Genomic DNA, 27,107 nt, shown 5'->3' with positions numbered 1-27,107 from the left:
CAAATGGCTAAAAGAGCATCAGCCTTCTTCAGCTATATTTGTCTTGATCTTGTCTAGATGTACAGCTTCTGACTATTGATTTCATTGTGGTGGATGATTAGAATGAATGTGATTTTGATGCTGGCTTTGTTTAATTTCCATAAACATGTCTTAGAGACCACTGTCTGCAATAAGTGGTTTCTGACAGCTAAATCATGCCTCAACCTTTTCCCCAGAAATCAATCAATTGATTCATTGTTAATATTTTTCATTAAACAGCATTCCACCATTTACATTCACAATAATAGTACCTTTCAATGCAATGCTTGTCAGCTGAAGATCCTTTCACTTTCTCTCAAGGGTTATGAGCTTTGCTCGTATTTTTCTGCTCTCATTATTTAGTCCCTTTTGTCATTGCTACATTGGAAAGAAAAAGTAAGAAACATGAAAAATCTGTATAGGGCATTCTCAAATTAGTCTTTATAAGTGTTATTACAATTGCTTAGATGTTGCTGTACATCCTGAAAATCTCCTGAATAAGTATACAAATCCACCATGAATCACAAGAACACACAATTGAACTTACACAATAAAAACACTGATATGTCGACTTGAGGTCAATGCCTCCATCTATGTAACCCATATATATATATTCATAAACACTTTTGTACTTAATATTCCCATTGTCATAATGCTAACAGTGGAACAATATCATACACTCAAAGTCTTTTCTGTAACTATATACACAGATGACACAGATGTCACCAGGATATGTCTGTATGAAGACCTGGATTACTTCACATTGTATCATAGTACTATAGAGGAGTTTTAAAGTCACACCTGCAGGGCCACTTCAATTCTATCTATATAGAAATATAGTACCACAGATACAATCTCTCTCATCAGCCATACCTTTGAGAGTTTTTAGTTGAGGACTAATAATTTCTAATGCCATATTAAGTCTTGGGTTACTCACCTGTCTCAGTTTTAGAGACAGGCCCTGATCCCTTCTCCTAAGGTTCCTGTGATTGATGCCTGGTTTCTCAAGTAGCCTCACAAGCTCCTGTGATCATTCAATGACCTTTGCTGTCAGATATTATGAGCTTTGGAGATTGCCTCACCACCCAATTCTCTCAGCTGTCAATCATCTCTTTAAGCAAACTCCACGTGTACATGTATTTCTTTGCTCTGTCTTGCAGTTACCCCTTCATCGGCTGTAAGCACAACAAACTCTTCTCTGGTGCTATTCATTGTACTAATGCTGCTGCAATAGCGTGTATTTTATATGCAAGCAACTATTCAATTTGGCTGTTCATTAGTGATGAGCGGACCTGTGGATGTTTGAGTTCGACCGAATTGTCGTCCAATGTTCAGTTCAGGTAACAGAACTTGACCCCAAGCCCAATAGAAACCGATGGGGACCCGAAATTCGATCCTGTAAAATGGCTGTAAAATGGTCATAGTAAGGGTTAAGGGACTGCAAAAGGAAGCAAAATGTGGGTAAGAGCAGGACAATTGCCCCGCAAACAAATGTGGAAAGGGAAATTGCTTAAAATAACAGAATAAAAGAAATAAAAAACAACAATATTGAACCAGAAAGCAGAGGTCCAAGTGTAGGTGGTGGTGTAGGTGAAGGAGGAGGAGGAAGTAGCCAACACTGTTTTTGGTTTTAATTTTTTTGTGTTTTTTTGCTTTTATATTTCGGGAGGCCCCAAAACATTTGGAATGGCATATCGAACGAACAAACTGCAGTGAAGAATAACAATGGCTGGGTGCTGCTGGTATACTTCTCTAGTCAGCCAAGAAGTACGGACAAGTCCTGTGGAATCTCGCCTGGTTCATTTTAACCTTGCTTTCACACATTGGCTTTGGATAGGCCGAAGTGCCTGTCTGTGATCACACTCCCTGTCGTGCTAAACGCACATTCCGACAGTACACTTGCCATAGGGCAGGACAACACCTTTAAGGCGTAAAGGACAAGATCAGGCCATGTGTCCAATTTGGACACCCAGAAGTTAAATGGGGTAGACCCATCACTTAGTAAGTAGAGACTTATGGACTCAAACTCTTCCACCATGTTATTGAAATGCTGCCTCCTGCTAATATGGACCGTATCAGATGGTGGTGCCTGATGTTAGGGTGTGTTGAGGAAGGTTTTCCACATTTTGACCATGCTAGCCCTCCCTTCTGAGGTGGTGCTGGAGCCCCAGCTGCATTGGTGACTTCCTCCTCAGCCTCTGCCTTGTGCTTCCACTAAGTGCCACGCAGGGTGTGGGAAAGACTTAGTGCAACACAGAGGGAAGAGGGAAAGGGAGCCCAGACATTAGGGAAAGGGGGGAATGGATACCTCTTAGTCTGGTCTAGTGTCACCCTGTCTCAACTACCATCCCTGTATTAGCTCTTCACCAGTCGCCACACACGTGCCTCGCCCTGACTTTCCCTGGTGTATGGCTAAAGCTAGGGAAGGGAGGAGATGAGCACTAGTCGATCTCCACTAAACTTTATAGACAACAGGGGTAGACAAACGGGGGGATTGCTTAGCTTTAGACGACTCCAGACAAATGCGCACACGGCCTCAAGCTCCAGAGAGGACGAAGTACTGCTCTTGCTAAAGCCTCACAAGTAGTAATGAATATCGCCGGTACCTTCCTCTCAGACACACCAGGTATTCATACACTCAGGCCAGGGAGCTAATTAGCCAGAAGGAGGTAGCCACTGGGTCCTAGAGACAGCCAGCCTCTAAGAAGATGTCTGTAATGCCAAACGTAGAGATCTCCTGCAACCAACTGAAGGGCGACTGTCTGTCACCTCTGACACACCTGTGACACTGACCGTAAGCTGTTATGTGGGAACGCCATCAGTGGTGCGTTTACCAGCATGTGCTTTAATTCCTGCATTTTCCGTTCCCACTACATTGACAGAAGTAAGGATGGTATGTTGTCTTTGTAGCGGGGATCCAGCAGGGTGGCCAACCAGTATTCAGCGCTGATAACAATCTGGGCAACTTGGCAGTCATTTTGCAGGCACAGCAGCATGGATTGGCTCATGTTTGCCAGGCTGCCCAGAGGCAATATCAAGCTGTCTTCGGTGTATTGTCTGTTCCTTTGTATCCCCCAGCCATGCTCCAGTGATGCCCGTGAGCTGCTTAGAGTGCCACCCTGCTTTGAACACTGTTTCTCCTCCTCCTCATCCTCCAAAACTGTCCCCTGGTTGGATATTTGTGTATCTAGCCGCTGTTGGCACAGGAACTCACCCTTCGAGCCATGTGTGGACGGCTGGCCTGATAATGGTGTGAATGGTCCCTGTTCCTCATCTTCTTCCTTTTGTGCCACCACCTCATCCATCATTGCCTGAAGCGTTTTTTCAAGCAGGCATAGAAGTGGGATAGTAACACTGATGATGGCGTCATCAGCTCTGGCCATGTTGGTGGAGTACTCAAAGCAGCGCAACATGGCACGCAAGTCCTGCATGGAGGCCCACTCGTGGTGAAGTGGTGTTGTTCTGCAGAGCGACTCACCTGTGCATGCTGCAGCTGAAACTCCACTATTGCCTGCCGCTGCTCACACAGTCTTACCAGTATTTGCAAGGTGGAGTTCCCCTTTGTGGATATGTAGCATATGAGGCAGTGTTCGGGAAGCAGCAGCAGGGAGAGAACACAAAAAGGATGCACAGATGGCTCCACTTTCAGCAGCAGCTCTGATATATCGGGGTAATTTTTGTGGAAGCTCTGTGCCACCATAATCAGTACATGTATCAGGCTATGGATGTGCATCAAACATCCACCTACATCTCACCCCTGCCCTCCTTGCCGGTTTGCATACTGCAAAAAGACGCAGCAGTTGGCACCTGTGTTTCTTCATTATCAGATATGTGCTGCAGTGGTCCGCTGACCATGTACACTAACTCTTCCACGTACTCATCCACAAACTAAACAATTGGTTGGGCATCAGTAAACTCGATCTTTTCCACTTGTGGGGCAAGGCCAGGTGGATGGCTCATGGAACCCAAGTAAGCGGAGTTATTAAAAAGCAGAAGTGACTGCTGCATAACTTGGGGCTCAGACTGCTTGCCTGATTTGCAAGGAGGTGAGGTGGAAGACAGATGTCCATGGGCCATAGGTGCAAAATCTGTGCTTTCGGCAGGCAACTAGGTGGAAGGCAAAGCAAAGGAACTGAAGGCACTCTAAGCCAACCAATCTAAAACCACCTTTTAGGCCCAGAGCTGCTGCGAGATTTTGCTTGCTATCATGCACCACCAGGTGAGGCTTTAGATTTAGCGGCACCAACCACTCATCGGTCTGTTGTTTGATCCCCGTCCACAGCTCCTGCGCGATGTGGGATCTTTCCTCCCACAGATGAGTTTCAGAACAGCCTGCTGTCATTTCCTTCTGTTGGTGGCACAAGTGTTACGCCGAGTGGATGCGGAGACGGTTGAGAAGGAGGAGGCAACATGGACAGAGAAACATCCGGCAATCCTCAGTGGTGGTAGGACATGCGGCAGAACGCCTTCCACCTCTGTTCCAGCCACCACTATATATATCCAGTGGGCAGTTAGGGAGATATAATGTGCCTGCCAGTGCTTACTGGTCCACGTATCAGTGGTTATGTGGACCGTGCCATTGATGAAGTTGTGCAGTGCACACTTGATTTCGTCCGCAACATGTGTGTGCAGGGCAGGAACGGCTCGCCCAGAAAAGTAGTGGCGGCTGGGAACCACGTATTGTGGGACAGCCACTGCCATCAGTTTTATAAAACTGTCCATCTCCACCAGCCGGAATGGCAGCATTTCAAAGGCCAGGAATTTTGAACTGCTGTTATTCAGGACATGGCTCGTGGGTGGGTAGGTGAGTACTTTCTCTTTCTCTCCAGTGTTTGGGGGATGGACAGCTGAACGCTTCCATGGGACAGTATGGAGATGCTTGGTGACCCTGAGTGGTGGTGGTGGTGGTGCTATCACATCCTCTGTTTTCAGTGAGCCAGGTGGCCCTGTTGAGTGGGAGCAGGAGGAAGAGGTCAAGAATGCAGCAGAAGAGGGAGCAGGAGAAGCCTCAGATCTCTGCCTGTTTTTCAGGTGTGTACTGCACTACAGCTCGTTCTTTGAATTCAGATGCCTTGTTGTGCAGGCGGTGCACAAGTTCAGAACATTTATGCCTCGTTTCAGGCTCTGACCGCACAGCATGCAAATCACCTGTATCTTGTCATCAGTACATTGCTTGAAGAATTGCTATGCCAGTGAGCTCCTTTGAACTGGCTTTGGTGTGCTCAGTTCGTTGATGCAGTGGGTAGTAGTAGCCAACGTACTGGCTAGGGGTCGGCCTCTGTGCTTTTGCACCCTGCTCCCTTTTTACTGTGTAGCTGGGGCAGTTTGGCCAACTTCTCTTCTTCCGAAGTGCGCTACATGGATGGCCTTCACTCCATGTGGGGTCTAGGACCTCATTATACCCCTCATCATCTTCCACCTACATCTCACCCCTGCCCTCCTTGCCGGTTTGCATACTGCAAAAAGACGCAGCAGTTGGCACCTGTGTTTCTTCATTATCAGATATGTGCTGCAGTGGTCCGCTGACCATGTACACTAACTCTTCCACGTACTCATCCACAAACTAAACAATTGGTTGGGCATCAGTAAACTCGATCTTTTCCACTTGTGGGGCAAGGCCAGGTGGATGGCTCATGGAACCCAAGTAAGCGGAGTTATTAAAAAGCAGAAGTGACTGCTGCATAACTTGGGGCTCAGACTGCTTGCCTGATTTGCAAGGAGGTGAGGTGGAAGACAGATGTCCATGGGCCATAGGTGCAAAATCTGTGCTTTCGGCAGGCAACTAGGTGGAAGGCAAAGCAAAGGAACTGAAGGCACTCTAAGCCAACCAATCTAAAACCACCTTTACTTGTTCTGACCTCAACATTCATCTAGAGGTACTCAGCCCTACGAAATTACACAGAATGTCCTGTTGCCTGTGTGCACCAGAAGAAGGTGTTTTATTTGGGCATGTAGGAGGTACAGAACAACCACATCCTCTTGCTTCAGCAGCTACACCACCAGCAGCAGCTACACCACCACCAGCACCATGGTCATGTCCACGTCCCCTATTTGATGCACTCCTCAATTTTTCCACCTAAAAAAGTGCACAGTAGAGAAGAGAAAGAGGCTTTTTGGTCGAGTACTCCAACAAAGACGCATGCAGCTTACACAAACAGGCTTTTTGGCAGAGTGCTCACACAGACGCATACAGAGTACATACACAGGTCTTTTGGCAGAGTACTCACAAAGAGATATGTGTAGAGTTATGCTTTATGGCACAGTACTCTCACAGAGAACATGGACGTCCGAGAAAAAGTCAGTGTTTGGAGTTCGGTACGAATTCTGAACTTTATAGTTGGTGTTTGCTCATCACTACTGTTCATCACTGCTTCTTACATCCTTACCAAGGACCATCTGTCTACTCATACCATACAACTCTGTCTTTCACTAAATTCTGTACTAGCTAAACATTACAGTTCCTGAATATGTCTACCCTTATAGCTCTGTGTCTTCTGGAGTTTCCTGGTCGGCATGTCTGCTTGCCTTCTACATATCCTGCTGTCCTGTTTCTCACTGATGCACGTGCCAACATCTTTGTCCTTGCTGTTCACTCTGATCTAGGGCTTAAAGAATCCTCCTCACCAGGTGAGCAACTAACATATTTGTAACTCTCACCTGTCACCTGATCATTAGTGTAGTCATTGGAGACTTTGTTTTTTCACAGATTAGATACTGATGATTTAATAAAGTGGTTACTCTGTTCTCCATTCCTGGTTTTCATTCTGTCTTTCATCAGAATAATGCCTTATTTTCATCACATACAGACTCTGTACATTGAGTAGTGTCCATTCTACATAACTGTTAGTAAACAGCTGAGAAGAGCTGTGCCATGTGTCAACTCCCCATAATATACTATTGATAAACTTTCTTAAGAATAGTTTAATGTTGAATATGCCTAATGTCTCAACATATGACACTATATGCTATATATCAGTATATGTATTGCAGATAGATATTATATTCAAATATGGTATACAATTTTATCCTCTGGCCCAATGAATAGTTGATTTCCAATTTCCTATAATATCCACTTTCTACACTCGCCCTGACCTTCATCTCATTCTGCAGCTATTGTATCAGACTCAATTCAAAATCCTTTTTAAACACTCAGCAGAGCACTTCTAGAAGATTTTAAATAGGGATGAGCGAGCACTAAAATACTTGGATGCTCGTTACTTGAACCAAGCAATTTCTAATGCTCGAATTCCTGTTTGGAGTAACGAGTATAATGGGAGTCAATGGGAAATCCAAGCATTTTTTTGGCAGACCATACAAGGAGTCCGGGAGGGCAGTGATAATGTTAAAATGTATGGAAAAGTCCTGAATGGAAGGAGAACAGCATGGGGAATATCCCTGGAAGCAACTGACAATAAGACATTCAAAATCAAAGAGAAATTGGAGTTTACAGGAAAAAAATGTTAAAAAGCATTCTTTCCTGTATAATGACTTGTATAAAAGGCAAAATGTAAAAAGAATTACAAAAAATAATACTTTAAGTAAACCAAAATTGAAATTTGAATCAAAAAATTGGAAATTTCATTGTGATTTATGAAGGAAGCAACAACTGACAAACATTAGATGGAAGAGGGACTCTTTTGTATTAGACAAAAAGGAGAGCTTTGTACACATTCTGTTTAAGTTGTCATGTAATGGTACTCCTAGACTCATAATGTGTATGCATTAAGTGCCAAAAATACAAGCAGGGTCATCCATACACCCTTGAAGGCACCAACTGTAGTGCCTCATTCAAATATTGTAAACAAAGTGTAGTTGTGCTACTCCTACACTCATAAAAGCTCTGCACACAGTGCAAAACCTGCCAAAAATTACAAGCGGGGTCATCCATACACAATTAAAGGCACCAACCAGAGTGCCTCATAACAAATTAAAAAAGTGTAGTTGTGGTGCTTCTACATTCATAAAGGCTTTGCACACAGTGCAAAGCCAGAAAAAAATGATAAGGATGGTCATTCATACATCCTTGAAGGCAACAAGTGGAAAGCCTCATTTAAATTTTTAAGATTTTATGTGCTTAATAATAATAATAATAATAATAGTTTATTTTTATAGCGCCAACATATTCCGCAGCACTTTACAAATTTTAGGGGGGACTTATACAGACAATACAGAATAAGCATATCTCATATCGAACGGAGTGAGGGCCCTGCTCGCGAGCTTACAGTCTATGAGGAAGTGGGGGAGACACAAAAGGTAAAAAGTACATATATTGTATAATGCAGCCTTGATATACTGAATAGGATAAATAATTATACATGGACTGGTCGCCAGCCAGTATGTGTGCAGTCCTGACAGAGGCTTTTATGTGCATGGTTGGTTTGAACCTGAAGTTGAAGAAGATTTTTTGCTTCTTGTGGTGTGGAAAATTCAAGGCTAATCCAGGCTTTGTTCATTTTTATCAGAGTGAGCCTGTAAGCATTTTCTGTTAACAGGTGAAAGCACCTGTCTATTATGACCCCCCCCGGCGGCACTAAAAACCCACTCAGACAAGATGCTAGCAGCAGGGCAGCACAACGTCTCCAAGGCATAGAGGGACAGCTCATGCCAGGTGTCCAGCTTTGAGACCCAATAGTTGAAGTTTGCAGAGGAATTAGGGAGTATGCTGGTTTTGTCGGCCTGGTATTGCTTGACCATCTTTAAAAACTTTTCCCTAATTGTTAAAAATAGCCAGTCATCAGAGCCTAGATGCTGGGAGGGTGTCATGAAATTGGCCCACACCTTTGACAGTGTACCCCTGCCTCTGCTCTACCTAGTGTGTGTCTCCCTCTTCTCCATGGTTGAGCAATGAAGCTTGCCCCCTGACGCAAGCGTTGTCTGATGGGAATTTTTTCAACATATTTTCCACAATGGCCTTCTGGTATAGCACCATTTTAATAGACCTCTTGCCTCAGGAAGGAGAGATGCAAGCTTCTCCTTGTAGAGTGGGTCTAGCAGTGTGAACAATTAATGATCTTTTTTGGCCAAGATGAATGTAACACGAGGGTCACGGGGAAGGTTAAAAATACATACAGGTTAAAAAGTTAAAAGTACATAAATTACATAAAGTTGGCAATATGTGCCAAGCTCCCTACAGCCAACACTTATTTGTCTTCACCATGATGACTACTCTCCATCTCCTCCTCCTCCATCTCTTCCTCCTCATTCCACTCCTCAGCCCATCCTTATAGGAGAGACAGAATGAAGCTTGTCTAGGTACTAGTCTCTGTTGCGCTAGCAACCAGCTCCTGTTCCTCTTCCTCCTCCTCAGCCTTCATCTCCTCATTGTTACCCAACCTGCACTGAGCAGATGAGATTAGGCTGTAGTATTTCACTGTCTCTTGTCTTCTTTCATCTCCACCTGGTCAACATGCAAATCTTAATGTTTAATTGTTAGCAGCGACTGTTTAAGTAGGCACAGAAGCAGGATTGTTGAGTTGATTATGGAATTATCACCGCTCCCCATCTTTGTAGAGTCCTCAGACCCTTGGGGAACTGCACAAATGTCAGACATCCATGCCCACTCTTCAGTTGTTGCGTGTGAAGGCTGACCAGAATAACGACAGGCGTGTTGGAGCTGGTATTCGACAACTGGCCTCTGCTGCTCACAAAACCTTGCCAGCATGTGCAGTATGGAGTTCTAGTGCGTGGTGACGTTGCACACCAGCGGTTGAGATAACACCAGAGTGGTGGCAGCAGTAGCTGACTTGCGGAAATGGGCGCTAATGCAGAATACCTTGACCAGAAGCTCGGGCAAATCGGGGTAGGTTTATAGAAACCACTGAACCACCAAGTTGAGCATGTGGGCCAAGCATGATGTGAAGACCCAAGGTCTTGCATGGGCGTAATACTACTTAGACAACACAGGGTGAGGGTAAAACAGCATGGCAATGCTTTATTGAACCACAAAGCAGACAATAAACAGATAGAACAGTCCCAGAAAATACCCAAGATGGTACAACATTACACAGTCTCACCCTTCCACTGGCCCACCTGGGATAGAACAACTGCGACTTTGGGACTTTCAGGGCCAACTACCTCAAACAGTGGCCCCCCTCTTCTGGCAGGCCCCTACAGAGAGAAGGTAGCAGCAAGCTTAAGAACCTAGCAGTCTCTTGAGGTACAAGGCCAGAAGACCCGAGGTTCTCACCCATGCCCCTCCAAGAGTTTTCATGGGGCCAGATGACCGGCTGGTCCCAATCTGGCTCCTCCAAATGTTTCCATGGGTTCCAGGTAACCGGAGAGTCCCACCTGGCAACAACATATTCATGGTGCCAAGTGACTTCATCGTCCAAACCTGGTCTCCCCAAAATGTATCCATGGGCTCTCTGATGATCAATGGAGCAAATTCGTATCTTTACAGTCAGGACCATTTACCCTTAGGCCGTAATCATGTAGAATCCAAATCTGTGTCTCTTTGGTTAAAACCATGCTTCCAAGCTGATGATCTAAGAGAGTCTGATCTTTGATTCTCCTTATAAAGTCTTTTTCCAACCTCTGTTTCATATCTAAAACCTACACAGTCTAATCGGATTAGCAAAAATTATTCAGAAATGGTTTCACAAATAATAAACTAATTTTATTAGAGAGGCTTTCTGAGCGTAAGTGTAAGTGTAAACGGAAGTAAGTGTGTGACTTGTGATTCAGTGAATAGGTATTTGGGAATCCTGCACCAAATACCTGTGTGAATTGCTGTGTGTTGCTGAATTGTGAACTGCTGAGTGCTTTTCTACCTGTATAATTTTATTGGGCTTTTTAAAACCTATTTTCTCTCTATAGTTTTACAGTCTCTTATTCTACTACCTGTGGGTTTAAGGGTTAACTACATTGCACTTAAATCCTGAGGTGTAGCTATACTCACAAGGGGTTAATTAAGGGTGAGGGGCCATAATTAAGGGTTTATAAGTGGCAGCTGGTTGAGGCTTCCAGGCCTTTGGAAGTGCATTGTGCTGTAGGTTGGATTGCTGCTAAAGGGAAAAAAAAAAAAAAAACTCTTTAAATCTTCTTCCTTAGCGAGTGTGAACGAGCTGAGTGTGTTCAGAGCATAAGTGCAAACGGAAGTAAGTGTGTGACTTGTAATTCAGTGACTTTGGATTCAGGGATTTTGGAAGGGAGGAATTTGGACTGAATTGCTGTCTGTATTTCATTCTTTAGATTTCTCTTTTTGCTTAACATTTCCGTCTAGTGCAATCCCCATTAGGAAATGAGCTCCATTATGGACAATGCTTTCCAGTGTACATCTTGCCACATCTATGCACTCCTTGAACAGCCGGTCGTGTGTGCATACTGCTGTGCTAGATGTGTGCACATTGTGCATTTGGAAGCCCAGGTACTGGATCTAAATGAGCAGCTGGCAACACTGAGATCCATAGACAATATGGAAAGGAGTCTGCTGCTCACTGAGCAGCCGCTCACTGGGGTAAATGTGTGGGAGGCTGGTAGTATGGAGCTGCAGGACAGTGAGGCAGCTAGCTGGGTGACAGTTAGAAGGAAGGGTAGAGGGAAGAGTGCCAGGGAGGCTAGTCCTGATCTGGCACACCCCAATAAGTTTGCAGATGAGGGGGGTGTCAGTACAGGGGTAGCACTGTTGCAGCAAGGCATGTCCTCTGAAAGCCGGAGGAGTGTCAGCTCCAGAAAGAGGGGAAATAGGAGAGTAGGGCAGGCAGGGCCAGCTCCAGGTTTTTGTGGCCCCCGGGCGAAACAGTCTCAGTGGGCCCCTTTAGCACATACCACGATTCATGATGCACAGATACGGCGGAGAAATATAGGTATACAACACAGGGCCCAGCCTGCCACCTCATCCTTCACATATGCAAACATGCACGCACACACACACAGTACGCAGACATGCACACACACACACACAGTACACAGACATGCATGCACACACACACAGTACGCAGACACGCACACACACAGTACGCACGCACACACACAGTACGCAGACACGCACACACACACAGTACGCACTCACACACACAATACGCAGACATGCACACACACACAGTACGCACTCACACACACAATACGCAGACACACACAATACGCAGACACACACACAATATACGCAGACACGCACACACAGTACGCAGACACGCACACACAATACGCAGACACGCACACACAATACGCAGACACACACACACAATACACAGACACGCACACACACGCACACAATACGCAGACACGCAGACATGCACACAATATGCAGACACGCACATACAGTGCACAGACATGTGCATGCACATGGTTCGCAGGCATGCACACACATACACACATGAACATGGTACACAGATATACACACAATACGCAGACGCGCACAGATACATACACATACATATTTGAACACATTCTTAAAAACTCATATAAAACAGACATAAATATATATACACAGTCATACACAGACATTCACATCATACATGCACACACACATAAGAAATGTTTATTATATGGGGATTGGGGAAGCTCGCTCATCTGCCCCCTGGCCTGTGTCCCGTCCAGCTCCTCAGTCATGTGACAGTGCAGGACCTCAGGCGTGTCACATGGCCCTGGACCATCAGGGGGGCCCACTCGCTGTCAGGGTCACTTAAAAGTGACAGCACTGGACCTGATTGGTGGAGCAGCAGCACACTGACCGCACACAGCTGCTGCTGCATGAAGCAGAGAAGGGCTTGAACTGCACCGGTGGCCCTGCACAGATGCCGGGGAAGCGGCCCGGGCCCTGATAACGAGTGGGCCCCCCTGATGGTCCAGGGCCCCGGCACTTGCCCGGGTACGCCGGGTGCTGGCGCCAGCCCTGAGGGCAGGCCAGGCAGGTGCTGGTAGTGGGGGACTCAATTATTAAGGGAACAGATCTGTCACAAAGACAGGGATCGTCGAACAGTGTGCTGCCTACCTGGACATCGATCACTGATCGGGTTGACAGATTACTGGGAGGGGCTGGTGAGGACCCAGCGGTCATGGTGCACATTGGCACAAATGACAAAGTTAGAGGTAGGTGGAAGGTCCTTAAAGATGATTTCAGGGAATTAGGCTGCAAGCTTAAAGCAAGGACTTCCAAGGTAGTATTCTCTGAAATACTGCCTGTGCCATGCCAGAGAGGCAACGGGAGATTAGGGAGTTATATAAGTGACTCAGGAATTGGTGTAAGAAGGAGGGGTTTGGGTTCCTCATGAACTGGGCCGACTTCTCAGTTGGCTACAGGTTCTACGCTAGGGATGGGTTGCACCTCAATGGGGAGGATGCAGCTGTGCTCGGGGAGAAAATGGCTAGAAGGTTAGATGAGTGTTTAAACTAGGGATTGGGGGGGAGGGTATTCATATTATAGGTGGGGAAGATAGTGCAGATAGTGACCTGGGCACAAATAAAGAAATTGGGGGTGGGGTTAGAACAGTCAATATAGTAAGAAGGAATAGAGAGATACATAAAATGCATGTACACTAATGGCAGAAGCCTCACCAACAAAATGGAGGAATTAGAATTAATTTTGTTGGAAAATAATTATGACATGGTGGGGATGTCCGATACATGACTGGATGAGAGCCATGACTGGGCAGTTAATTTATAGGGCTATAGTCTGTTCAGAAATGACCGTACAAACAAGCGGGGGGGGGGGTGTTTATATGTAAAATCATCCTTAAAACCCATCTTGCGTGAGAATATATGTGAATCTAATGAAAATGTAGAGTCCCTGTGTGTGGAGATAAGGGGAGGGGTGAAAAATAATAAATTACTGATAGGGGATTGTTATAATGGAAACAGCGGAGAACATCCTCTTAAAGCAAATAGATGAAGCAGCGACTCAAGGAGAAGTCATTATTATGGGAGACTTTAACTACGCTGAAATACATTGGGGAACAGAAACCTGTAGTTCCAGCAAAGGTAATAGGTTTTTGACAACCACTGCTAGACCTAATATTAACCAACAGGCCAGACCTCATATCAAATATACGAGTTGGGGGTCACTTGGGTAATAGTGATCACAAAATAATAAGCTTTCATGTATCCTTTAATAAGATGTGTAGTAGAGGGGTTACAAGGACACTAAACTTCAGGAAGGCAAGTCTCCAGTGGTTGAGAGATGATCTTAGTGCAATAAACTGGGACGATATCCTGAGACATAAAACTACACAAAGCAAATGAGAGACATTTATTAGCATCCTGAATAGGACCCGTGCCCAATATATACCCTATGGGAATAAACATGCTAGAAACAGGAGGAAACCACTAAGGCTAAATAGAGCTGTAAGGGGCGCAATAAGTGACAAAAAGAAAGCATTTAGAGAACTAAAGCAAGTAGGTAGTGATGAGGTAGTAAATAAATATAGAAAATTAAATAAATTCTGGAAAAACCAAATCAAGGAAGCAAAGATTGAGAAAGAGAGACTCATTGCCAGAGAAAGTAAAAATAATCCCAAAATATTATTTAACTACATAAATAGTAAGAAACTAAAAATGATAGTGTTGGCCTCCTTAAAAATAGTCTGGGTGAAATGGTGGATGAGGAAAAAGTCAATATGCTAAATGATTTTTTTTCAACAGTATTTACACAAGAAAATCGCATGACAGAAAACATGATCAGTGATAACAAAAATTCTCCATTAAATGTCACTTGCTTAACCCAGCAGGAAGTACGGCGGCGTCTAAAAATCATTAAAGTTGACATCCTCATGCCCGGAGGGGATACACCCACGAGTACTGCAGAAATTAAGTAAAGTCATAGATAGACCATTATTTTTAATCTTTAAAGATTCCATAATAACAGGGTCTGTACCACAGGACTGGCGTATAGCAAATGTGGTGCCAATATTCAAAAAGGGGACAAAAACTGAACTTGGAAATTATAGGCCAGTAAGCTTAACCTCTACTGTGGGTAAAATCCTGGAGGGTTTTCTAAGAGATGCTATACTAGAGTATCTGAAGAAGAATAACCTCATGACTAGTGATGAGCGAGCACTAAAATGCTCGGGTACTCGTTGCTCGGGTCGAGAAAATTGGAATACTCGAGTGCTCGACCCGAGCAACGAGCCCAATGTAAGTCTATGGGAAACTCGAGCATTTTTCAGGCGGTTCCCCCCGGCGGTCTGCAGAGGGCCTAAAAATTGCCCAAATCGATCGGAACAGTGCTCAAATGACATGGAAACAGCATGGGGAAGACCCCTGGAAGCATTTCTGACTCCCAGGTCACTGCTGTCAACAACGTTGTCACAGGTATTACACCATTTTTACGGACTCACAATAAAACATACAAAAATGAAACCAAATGGATTTTCCTGGGAAATATGTTCAGGAACATCCTTTCCATGACATGTACAATGTATATAAAACAAAATAAATAACCAAAAACAAAAATACTCCTCTACACCTTGGGCTATGTTCAAACGTAGCATTTTTGATGCGTTTTTTTGCACTTTTGCATTGCTTTCAACAAAGACAAATGCATTCACTGGGAAATGTCATTTTAACATTTTACAACCTTATCTGGCCATGTGGTGTGTGACACATCATCAGACACATGCATACAGTGCTGAAAAGACATGGGAACAGCATAGGGAAGACCTCTGGAAGCATTTCTGACTCCCAGGTCACTGCCTAAAAGTGTGCCCATCATAAGTGATCCTTGGAGCATGTGAAGATGCCTCCCGCCATGCACCGGTCGTTGCAGACTTGCAACAATCACCGTTCACGTCCTTGTCCCAGTGCAGCGTTCAGTTGTCCCTACCCCATTCCTTGGAATGCAAGTGCAAGTATGCAGCCAGCCACCCACCCACAGGCTGCAATACTATACTGCCAAATTTTTGACAGCAACTTGCACTTGAAATGTGGCCTTTTAGGCTCATGGAGGCGGAAGCTTTTCACAACCTCATGCCGGCGGCAGTGAATGTGGCCAGGGACGGTACGGAGCCAGTCCACAACATTTTTAGCTGAGAGTTGTATTTAGCTCGGTGAAAGGACTGGCATAGAGGGAAACGGTATCTACCGTGCGTGTTATTTCTCCCAGGAAGTCCTCTAATGCAGCTTGTTGCAGAAGCAATGGCAGCCCGTCCAACATCAACTCGCACTTGTCGGTGGTACTTTGACACACACACATCTTCCTTTGCGCATTTAATTTCTTGAATACAGAGTTGGACAATGGCCTGATCTGTAATGCAGTTGAAGAAATAACATGCATAAGCATGGCTGATCCACATTAAAAAAGCAGCCATAGAGTGTCCGGGAACCTTCCACCACAATTCTCTTAGCCAGGGCTGCTTCTCGGCAGGGTTGGACGGGCCCACCAGAGAACCGGAGACTCCTCCGGAGGGCCCTGGCTTCTCCTTCAGGAGAGTTCATAGTGCCGAGGTGAGGCCATGATGATGATAGAGGCCACCATCTGCTTAATTTTCTGTTACTTGGAATGCAAGTGCAAGTATGCAGCCAAACACCCACCCACAGGCCGCAACACTAGACTGCCAGATTTCTGGGCAGCTGCTTGCACTTGAAATATGGCCTTTTAAGCTGGTGGAGGCGGAAGCTTTTCACAACTTCATGCCGGCGGCGGCCGTGTGGCCGCCACTGTTTCTCCCGGTATCGTCTTCGCCTTCCACAAGCAAGGGACCCACAACATTACCCGTGCCCTCCCCAGTGCACTTACTGGGAAGGACCACCTAACCACAAACACGTGGACAGGTGAATGTGGCCAGGGACGGTATGGAGCCAGTCCACAACTTTTTTTGCTAAGAGTTGTATTTAGCTCGGTGAAAGGACTGGCATAGAGGAAAACAGTATCTACCCTGCGTGTCATTTCTCCCAGGTCACACACGACCATGCCTGGCTGTATGTTCAGCAGTGAGAGCCACAGATCAGGCTGCTGTGTTACCGCTTTCAACAACTCTGCAGCGCTGGGCGGTTTGTCAATTAAGCATTAAGCATGTTATCTTCAGCACAGCCTGTTGCCGCTTGGCCAAGGCAGTGCTGCAGTGCTGTCAACTTGTGACTGATGTGGTCATTTCGGAGATGGAGGAGGAGGTGCATGAGCTGAACAATATGATTACATTGAGGTTAAATTGGTGACGCAGTTTTTTATACTAAAGAAAGATCCTATTGTTTTGGTTTTTTTACGTTATTTTTTAAGACAAATGCATTCACCGGGAAATGTCATTTTAACATTTTACAACCTTATCTGGCAATGTGGTGTGTGACATATCATCAGACACATCCTGTTTTATTTATGATGGAGGGATTCTGAAAGTACTATTCTTAAAAGGCCAGCAGTCGGCCCTCGCTATTGTTAGAGAGCCATCAGCCGACTATGCTTTGTTGTTCCCATTATTAACAAGTGGGTCTCCTATACTGTTATCGCGTGTCCAGTAATTGCAAGGGCTGCCAAAAATTTGGACGCAACACAATACCCCTTTGAAGAGACATAGAGGAGGGTCTCAGTAAAAAAAAATGTTCCCATTATAAAGGAGCGGGTCTCCTATTGTGGTAATGCCCATGCTGTGACTGCAAGGGCTGCCAAAATTTGGGAAAAACCCCACTAAGAATTTAGAGACACATAGAGCAGGGCCACAGTAACAATAAATTCCCATTAGAAAGGAGAGAGTCTGCTATACAGTTATAGGGTATGCAGTGAGTCTAACGACTGACCAAATTTAGGAAAAACCCCACTAAGAATTTAAAGACACATAGAGCAGGGCCACAGTAACAAGTACGACATGTTCCCATTAGAAAGGAGAGGGTCTGCTATACAGTTATAGGGTATGCAGTGAGTCCAATGGCTGACCAATTTTAGGAAAAACCCCACTAAGAATTTAAAGACACATAGAGCAGGGCCACAGTAACAAGGTACGACATGTTCTCATTAGAAAGGAGAGGGTCTGCTATACAGTTATAGCGTATGCAGTGAGTCCAACGCCTGACCAATTTTAGGAAAAACCCCACTAAGAATTTAAAGACAGAGAGCAGAGCCACAGTAACATGTACGACATGTTCCCATTAGAAAGGGGAGAGTCTGCTATACAATTATAGGGTATGCAGTGAGTCCAACGGCTGACGAATTTTAGGAAAAACCCAAATAAGAATTTAAAGACACATAGAGCAGGGCCACAGTAACAAGTACGACATGTTTCCATTAGAAAGGAGAGGGTCTGCTATACAGTTATAGGGTATGTAGTGAGTCCAATGGCTGACCAATTTTAGGAAAAACCCCACTAAAAATTGAAATACACACAGAGCAGGGCCACAGTAACACGTATGACATGTTCCCATTAGAAAGGAGAGAGTCTGCTATACAGTTATAGGGTATGCAGTGAGTCCAACGGCTGACCAATTTTAGGAAAAACCCAAATAAGAATTTAAAGACACATAGAGCAGGGCCACAGTAACAAGTACGACATGTTCCCATTAGAAAGGAGAGGGTCTGCAATACAGTTATAGTGTATGCAGTGAGTCCAACGGCTGACCAGTTTTAGGAAAAACCCCACTAAGAATTTAAAGACACATAGAGCAGGGCCACAGTAACGACAAATTCAAATTAGAAAGGAGAGAGTCTCCCATAGTGTTGGCCTATGCAGTGAATGCAAGGGCTGCCCAAAATTTGGAGGCACTTCAATGCCCCTTGAGACGTGGAGGAGGGCCTCATAAAAAAAAGTTCCCATTACAAAGGAGCGGGCCTCCTATACTTGTAATGCCCATGCACTAAGTTTTACATTTTTATGGGCATCATAAATACCCTTTAAAAAAATTATGCGGGTGTTGCATCATGGACCACGGTCACCCTGGTGATATGGTGGTGGAGGATGCGGAGAAGGAGGAGGACAAGAGCAAATAGCTAAAATCAGGAACAGTATACCCATGTGTGGGTGTGAAAAGGTGCATGGGAATACACCTCCCAAGAAAAGACACTGGATTTGAGTTTATGTTACGCTGCTGTCATTCGGTGGTGTTGAGAAGTCTGGCCCAATCCAGCCCTTGTTCATTTTTATAAGAGTCAGCTTGTCAGCATTTTCAGTTGACAGGCGGATGCGCTTATCAGTTATAATTCCACCAGCGGCACTAAAACCCGCTCTGATAAAATGCTGGCAGCAGGGCAGGCCAGGACATCCAAGGCATAGAGAGCCAGTTCATTCCACGTATCCAGCTTGAGCACCCAATAATTATAAGGCACAGCGGAATCACGGAGGACGTTGGTACGAACGGCAAGGTACTCCCTCAGCATCTTCCCAAACTTTGCACTCCTTGTGAGAGTACCACGCACCTCAGGGGCTGTGCGATGGGAGGGTCTGAGAAAACTCTCCCAGAACTTTGACCGTGTTCCCCTGCCTCTGCTGGATTGGAGTTGTGTCTATCTCGCTTGTACTCCTTGGTTGTCCAACGAAGTGTGCCCTCTGCCGCCAGCGTTTTCAGATGGTAATTTTTTTAATAGTTCCGCAACAAGGGCCTTCTGGTACTGCCCCATTTTTGTAGACCTGTCCGCCTCAGGAATAAAAGATATAAAGTTCTCCTTGTAGCGTGGGTCTAGAAGTGTCACCAACCAGTAATGACTGTCACCCAAAATTTTGAGACCGCGAGGGTCATGGGAAAGGCAGCGTAACATAAACTCAGCCATGCGTGCCAGAAGACAGAGAAGCGGGATGGTGATGCTAATTATAGCGTCATCTCCGCTCACCATCTTGGTTGAGTCCTCAAAGTTTTGGAGGATGGTACATATGTCTGACATCCATGTCCACTCCTGAGGTCTTATGTGTGGAGTCTGAACTGAATACCGACGGCCTTGTTGATGCTGGTACTCAACAACGGCCATTTTCTGCTTACAAATCCTTCCCAACATCTGCAGTGTAGAGTTCCAACATGTGGGCACATCACACACCAGTCTGTGAGCTGGAAGCTGCAAACGCTGCTGAAACACTGCAAGGGCGGCGGAAGCTGTAGCTGACTTTCTAAAATGGGCACACAGGTGGCGTACTTTAACAAGCAGATCAGTCAGCTCCGGGTAGGATTTGAGAAACCGCTGAACCACGAGGTTAAGCACATGGGCCAGGCATGGTACGTGTGTGAGCTCCCCTCGCCTCAGAGCCGCCACCAGGTTCTGGCCATTGTCACACACGACCATGCCTGGCTGTAGGTTCAGAGGTGTGAGCCACAGATCTGCCTGCTCTTTCAGAGCTGTCCACAACTCTTCAGCATTGTGCGGTTGGTCATCTAAGCATATTACCTTCAGCACAGCCTGTTGCCGCTTGGCCGAGGCAGTGCTGTACTGCTTCCAGTTTGTGACTGATGTGGTCATTTTGTAGGTGGAGGCTGAAGAGGAGGAGGAGGCTGAAGAGGATGAGGTGCAGGAGCTGTAGACCGTGGGGGCAACCCTAATTGACCTAGGGCCCGCAATCCGTGGCGTCGGGGGGACGTGTTCCATCCCAAGGTCTGACTGGGTCCCGGCTTCTACTATGTTAACCCAGTGTGCCGTCAGCAAGATGTACCGTCCCTGCCCACAAGCACTTGTCCACGTGTTTACGTGGACTTTACCGGTAACTGCATTGTTGAGGGCACGGCTAATGTTTTGGGACACGTGCTTGTGTAATGCGGGGACGGCACACCGGGAGAAATAGTGGCGGCTGTGGACTGAGTACCGAGGGACGGCTGCCTCCATCAAGTTGCGGAATGCTTCCGTCTCCACGAGCCTAGAAGGCAACATTTAGAGCGCAAGTAGTCGTGAAATGTGAGAATTTAGTAGTGTGGCCTGAGGGGCGTTGGCTGCTTATTTACGCTTGCATTCCAAGGACTGGGGTATGGACAACTGAACGCTGCGCTGGGACAAGGACATGGACGTGCTTCCTGATGCTGCTACTTGAGAGTGTGCAATGACAGGTGCAGGGCAGAAGGCATCTTCGCATGCACCATGGACAGGGGATTGGCTTGCATGCACAACAGCGGAAGAAGCAATGGTGCGACCCGCAGACACTGTTCCTGGACCCTGGGGTTTGGCCCACAAAGTCGGGTGCTTTGCTGCCATGTGCCTGATCATACTGGTAGTGGTCAGGCTGGTCGTTTTGCCACCCCTGCTGATGCTGGCATGGCAGGTTTTGCAAATGGCCTTTTTTGGGTTATCGGCAGAGTCTTTAAAAAACAACCAGACTCCGGAAGACATAGTAACATAGTAACATAGTTACATAGTTTTTAAGGTTGAAGGAAGACTAAGTCCATCTAGTTCAACCCATAGCCTAACATGTTGATCCAGAGGAAGGCAAAAAAAAACACGTGGCAAACACTAAGCTCCACATTGGGGAAAAAAATTCCTTCCCGACTCCATACGACAATCAGACTAGTTCCCTGGATCAACGCCCTATCAAGGAATCTAGTATTTATAACCTGTAATATTATACTTTTCAAGAAAGGCATCCATGCCCTTCTTAAATTTTAACAGTGAATCACTCATTACAACATCATGCAGCAGAGAGTTCCATAGTCTCACTGCTCTTACAGTAAAGAATCCCCGTCTGTGATTATGATTAAACCTTCTTTCCTCCAGACGTAGAAGATGCCCCCTTGTCCCCGTCTCAGGCCTCAGAGTAAAAAGATCAGTAGAATGATCTTTGTACTGTCCCCACATATACTTGAACATAGTAATAAGATCACCCCTAAGCCTTCTTTTTTCCACAGTAAATAACCCCAAGTGTAATAACCTGTCTTGGTATCGCAGACCCCCCAGTCCTCTAATAACCTTGGTCGCTCTTCTCTGCACCCGCTCTAGTTCAGCTATGTCTTTCTTATACACCGGAGACCAGAACTGTACACAGTATTCTAAATGTGGTCGCACTAATGACTTGTATAGAAGTAAAATTATGTTCTCCTCATGAGCATCTATGCCTCTTTTAATGCATCCCATTATTTTATTTGCCTTTGCAGCAGCTGCCTGACACTGGCCACTAAACGTGAGCTTGTCGTCCACCAATACACCAAGGTCTTTTTCAGTTACTGTTTTGCCCAGTGTTTTACAATTAAGCATATAATTATACATTTTATTTCCTCTGCCCAAGTGCATTACCTTACATTTATCCCCATTAAAGCTCATTTGTCATTTATCAGCCCAAGCTTCTAGTTTACATAGATCCTCCTGTAATATAAAATTGTCCTCCTCTGTATTGATTACCCTGCAGAGTTTAGTGTCATCAGCAAATATTGAAATATTACTCTGTATGCCCCCTACAAGGTAATTAATAAATATGTTAAAAAGAAGGGGGCCCAATACTGACCCCTGTGGTACCCCACTGTTAACTGAGACCCAGTCTGAGTGTTTTCCATTAATAACCACCCTTTGTTTCCTATCACTGAGCCAATTCTTAACCCACATACATATATTCTCCCCTATCCCCATTGTTCTCATTTTATGTATCAACCTTTTGTGTGGAACCGTATCAAAAGCTTTTGAAAAGTCCATAAACACAACATCCACTGCATTTCCTTGGTCCAGTCTGGAACTTTCTGCTGGGTTAAGCAAGTGACATTTAATGGAGAATTTTTGTTATCACTAATCTTGTTTTCTGTCATGCGATTTTCTTGTGTAAATACGGTTAAAAAAAAATCATTTAGCATATTGGCTTTTTCCTCATCCTCATCCACCATTTCACCCTGACTATTTTTAAGGGGGCCAACACTATCATTTTTTAGTTTTTTACTATTTATGTAGTTAAAGAATATTTTGGGGTTATTTTTACTTCCTCTGGCAATGATTCTCTCTGCCTCAATCTTTGCTGCCTTGATTTGTTTTTTACATAATTTATTTAATTTTCTATATTTATTTATTGACTCATCACTACCTACTTGCTTTAGTTCTCTAAATGCTTTCTTTTTGTCACTTATTGCGCCCCTTACAGCTCTATTTAGCCCTAGTGGTTTCCTCCTATTTCTAGCATGTTTATTCCCAAAGGGTATATATTGTGCACAGGTACTATTCAGGATGTTAATAAATGTCTCCCATTTGCTTTGTGTAGCTTTATGTCTCAGGATATCGTCCCAGTTTATTGCACTAAGATCATCTCTCAACCGTTGGAAATTAGCCTTCCTGAAGTTTAGTGTCCTTGTAACCCCTCTACTACACATCTTATTAAAGGTTACATGAAAACGTATTATTTTGTGATCACTATTACCCAAGTGACCCCCAACTCGTATATTTGATATGCGGTCTGGCCTATTGGTTAATATTAGGTCTATCAGTGCCCCCCTTCTTGTTGGGTCCTGAACCAGTTGTGAAAGGTAATTGTCTCTCATAGTTGTCAAAAACCTATTACCTTTGCTTGAACTACATGTTTCTGTCCCCCAATGTATTTCAGGGTAGTTGAAGTCTCCCATAATAATGACTTCTCCTTGAGTCGCTGCTTCATCTATTAGCTCTACGAGGATATTCTCCGCTACTTCCATTATTTTTGGAGACTTATAACAAACCCCTATCAGTAATTTATTATTTTTTCCCCCTCCCCTTATCTCCACCCACAGGGACTCTACATTTTCATTAGATTCACATATATCCTCCCGCAAGACAGGTTTTAAGGATGATTTTACATATAAACACCCCCCCCCTCGCTTGTTTGTACGGTCATTTCAGAACAGACTATAGCCCTGTAAATTAACTGCCCAGTCATGGCTCTCGTCCAGCCGCATCTCAGATATCCCTACCATGTCATTCTAATTCCTCCATTTTGTTGGTGAGGCTTCTAGCATTAGTGTACATGCATTTTATGTATCTCTCTGTACCTCTATTCCTTCTTACTTTATTGACTGTTCTAATCCCACCACCAATTTCTTTATTTGTGTCCAGGTCACTATCTGCACTACCTTCCCCACCTATAAAATGAATACCCTCCCCCCCAATCTCTAGTTTAAACACTCCTCCCCCATTTTCTCCCCCAATACAGCTGTACCCTCCCCATTAAGGTGCAGCCGGTCCCTAGCGTAGAGTCTGTAGCCAACTGAGAAGTTGGCCCAGTTCTCCAGGAACCCAAATCCCTCCTTCCTACACCAGCTCTTGAGCCACTTATTTATTTACCTAATGTCCCGTTGCCTCTCTTGCGTGGCACGTGGTACCGGTAGTATTTCAGGGAATACCACCTTGGAGGTCCTTGCTTTCAGCTTGCAGTCTAATTCCCTGAAATCATCTTTAAGGACCTTCCACCTACCTGTAACTTTGTCATTTGTGCCAATGTGCACCATGACCGCTGGGTCCTCACCAGCCCCTCCCAGTAATCTGTCAACCCGATCAGCGATGTGCCGGACTTGAGGGCCAGGTAGGCAGCACACTGTTCGACGATCCCTGTCTTTGTGACAGATTGCCCTATCTGTTCCCCTAATAATTGAGCCCCCCACTACCAGCACCTGCCTTGCCTGCTCTACTCTCCTATTTCCCTCCTTACTGGAGCTGACACTCCTCCGGCTTTCAGGGGACATGCCTTGCTGCAGCAGTGCTACCCCTGTACCGTCAGTCCCTCATCTGCCAACTTTGCAAACTTATTGGGATGTGCGAGATCAGGACTAGCCTCCCTGGCACTCTTCCCTCTAGCCCCCCTTCTCACTGTAACCCAACTAGCGGCCTCACTGTCCTGCAGCTCCCGACTACCACCCTCCCCCACATCTACCCCAGTGAGCTGCTGCTCAGTGAGCAGCAGACTCCTTTCCATGTTGTCAATGGATCTCAATGTTGCCAGCTGCTCATTTAGATCCAGTACCTGGGCTTCCAAACGCACAACGTGCACACATCTCACGCAGCAGTAAGCAACCCCCGACCGACTGTTCAAGGAATGCACACATGTGGCAAGATGTATACTGGATAGCATTTTCAATAATGGAGCTCATTTCCTAATGGGGATTGCAATAGACAGAATGTTAAGTAAAAAGAAAGTAAAGAATTAATGAAGTACAGACAGCAATTCAGTCCAAAGTCCTCCCTTCCAAATTCCCTGAATCCAAAGTCACTGAAAAACAAGTCACACACTTACTTTCGTTCGCACTTACGCTCCGGTCACACTCAGCTCGTTCACACTCGCAAATTAAGAGATTTAAAGAGTTTTTTTTTTTTTCCCTTTTCCAGCAATGCACCCTTCACCTCAATGCACTTCCAAAGGACTGGATGCCCAACCAGCTGCCTCTTATAAACCCTTAATTATGACCCCTTGCCCTTAATTAACCCCTTGTGAGTAAAGCTACACCTCAGGATTTTAGTGCAATGTAGTTAACCCTTAAATACACAGGTAGTAAACTAAGAAACTAAAACTGTAGTGAGAAAATAGGTTTTAAAAAGCCCAATAAAACTAAACAGGTAGAAAAGCACTCAGCAGGTCACAATGCAGCAACTCACCGCAATTCACACAGGTATTTTCTGCAGGATTCCCAAATACCTCTTCACTGAAAAACAAGTCACACACTTACTTTCGTTCGCACTTATGCTCCGGTCACACTCAGCTCGTTCACACTCGCAAATTAAGAGATTTAAAGAGGTTTTTGTTTTTTTTTTCCCTTTTCCAGCAATGCACCCTTCACCTCAATGCACTTCCAAAGGACTGGATGCCCAACCAGCTGCCCCTTATAAACTCTTAATTATGACCCCTTGCCCTTAATTAACCCCTTGTGAGTAAAGCTACACCTCAGGATTTTATTGCAATGTAGTTAACCCTTAAATACACAGGTAGTAAACTAAGAAACTAAAACTGTAGTGAGAAAATAGGTTTTAAAAAGCCCAATAAAACTAAACAGGTAGAAAAGCACTCAGCAGGTCACAATGCAGCAACTCACCGCAATTCACACAGGTATTTTCTGCAGTATTCCCAAATACCTCTTGACTGAAAAACAAGTCACACACTTACTTTCGTTCGCACTTACGCTCCGGTCACACTCAGCTCGTTCACACCCGCAAATTAAGAGATTTAAAGAGTTTTTTGTTTTTTTTTCTTCCCTTTTCCAGAAATGCACCCTTCACCTCAATGCACTTCCATTGACCTAGCAGTTGTACTGGCAACTTCCTTCGTGTTGGTGTTACGGGGAACGGTTGCCTGCCTTCTGTCTGCGGCCACCACACTGCTTCTTCCTGCCTGTTGGGGTGCTCTGCCTCCCTCCCCCTGTGTGCTGCTGTCCTCACTCTGCATGTCCTCCTGCCAGGTTGGGTCACTTAATATATCATCCACCACCTCGTCTTCCACTTCCGCACCCTTGTTTTCCTCCTGACTTTCTGGCAATTGTGTCTCATCATCGTCCACCTCTTGTGACACTTTCCCACCGTCGCCTTCGTGTGACCGTGGCTGGTCGAATATTTGGGCATCGCGTGATCTCCTCTTGCCCCGCTTCAAGTGGACCGGGCGAGAGGCCCAAATCTATAAATGGAAAAGTGAACAGCTCTTCAGAGTGTCCAACTGTGGGATCAGTTGTCTCTGGGTACTCGACATGGTGGGAGGAAGGAGGATCAGGGTGAGGAATATGCGGTCCAGACTCACGGCTACTGAGACTTGACCGTGTGGAAGACAGGGTGTTGGTGGTGGTGGTGGTGGCAAAGTGACTGGAAGCATTATCCGCTATCCAAACAACAACCTTTTGACACTGCTCTGGGTTCAATAGTGGTGTGCTGTGGTCCCCTAGAAATTGGGACAGGAAGGTCAGGCGAGAAGATGTGGGTGTTTGTTGTGGGACAATTTCGGCTTGCCCACGGCCTTGTCCTTGTCCTCGGCCTCTGCATTCATCATTACCATCACATCCAGTTCCCCGTCCCTTGCCACGTGCCTTGCCCATTTTAAATGCAGGAAAGTATCTTCCACGCTCACTACAAATGACTGAGTTTGGAGCGAACTTATATGTGATACGTGTGACGGAGAAAACAGAGTTTTAAATACCTGGGCTGTAGGTAAGTAGTTTAAACAGCAAACTGCTGTGAATTGCTTCACTGACACACTAAAAGAAATTTTTAATGGAGGCCAGAAATGGCAGTATTTTCTGACAATGTATATGTGATCCTTTTGACTGAGAAAACACAGTTTTAAATAGCTGGATTTCTAGGGCTGTAATATGGAAAGGACCTGGCTGTATTCTGCAAGCAAATG

The 27,107-nt window shown here is 45.2% G+C and overlaps 1 long non-coding RNA gene across 1 annotated transcript in view; it reads right to left on the bottom strand.

Moving 5' to 3' along the window:
* Window positions 1-290: 290 nt before the first annotated feature.
* Window positions 291-27,107, bottom strand: part of LOC141258169 (uncharacterized) — a 146,107-nt gene continuing 119,290 nt past the window's right edge. The window contains exon 3 of the long non-coding RNA XR_012318220.1: window positions 291-396. This is a non-coding gene — a long non-coding RNA (uncharacterized lncRNA). The remainder of the gene's footprint in view (window positions 397-27,107) is intronic.

This window comes from Phyllobates terribilis, unplaced genomic scaffold (genome assembly GCF_046119375.1).
Source record: "Phyllobates terribilis strain yellow unplaced genomic scaffold, ASM4611937v1 Scaffold_3__8_contigs__length_932513732, whole genome shotgun sequence".
Taxonomy (NCBI): Eukaryota; Metazoa; Chordata; class Amphibia; order Anura; family Dendrobatidae; genus Phyllobates; species Phyllobates terribilis.
Note: the sequence above shows the minus strand (reverse complement) of the source record. Positions and strands in the feature narration are given on the sequence as shown.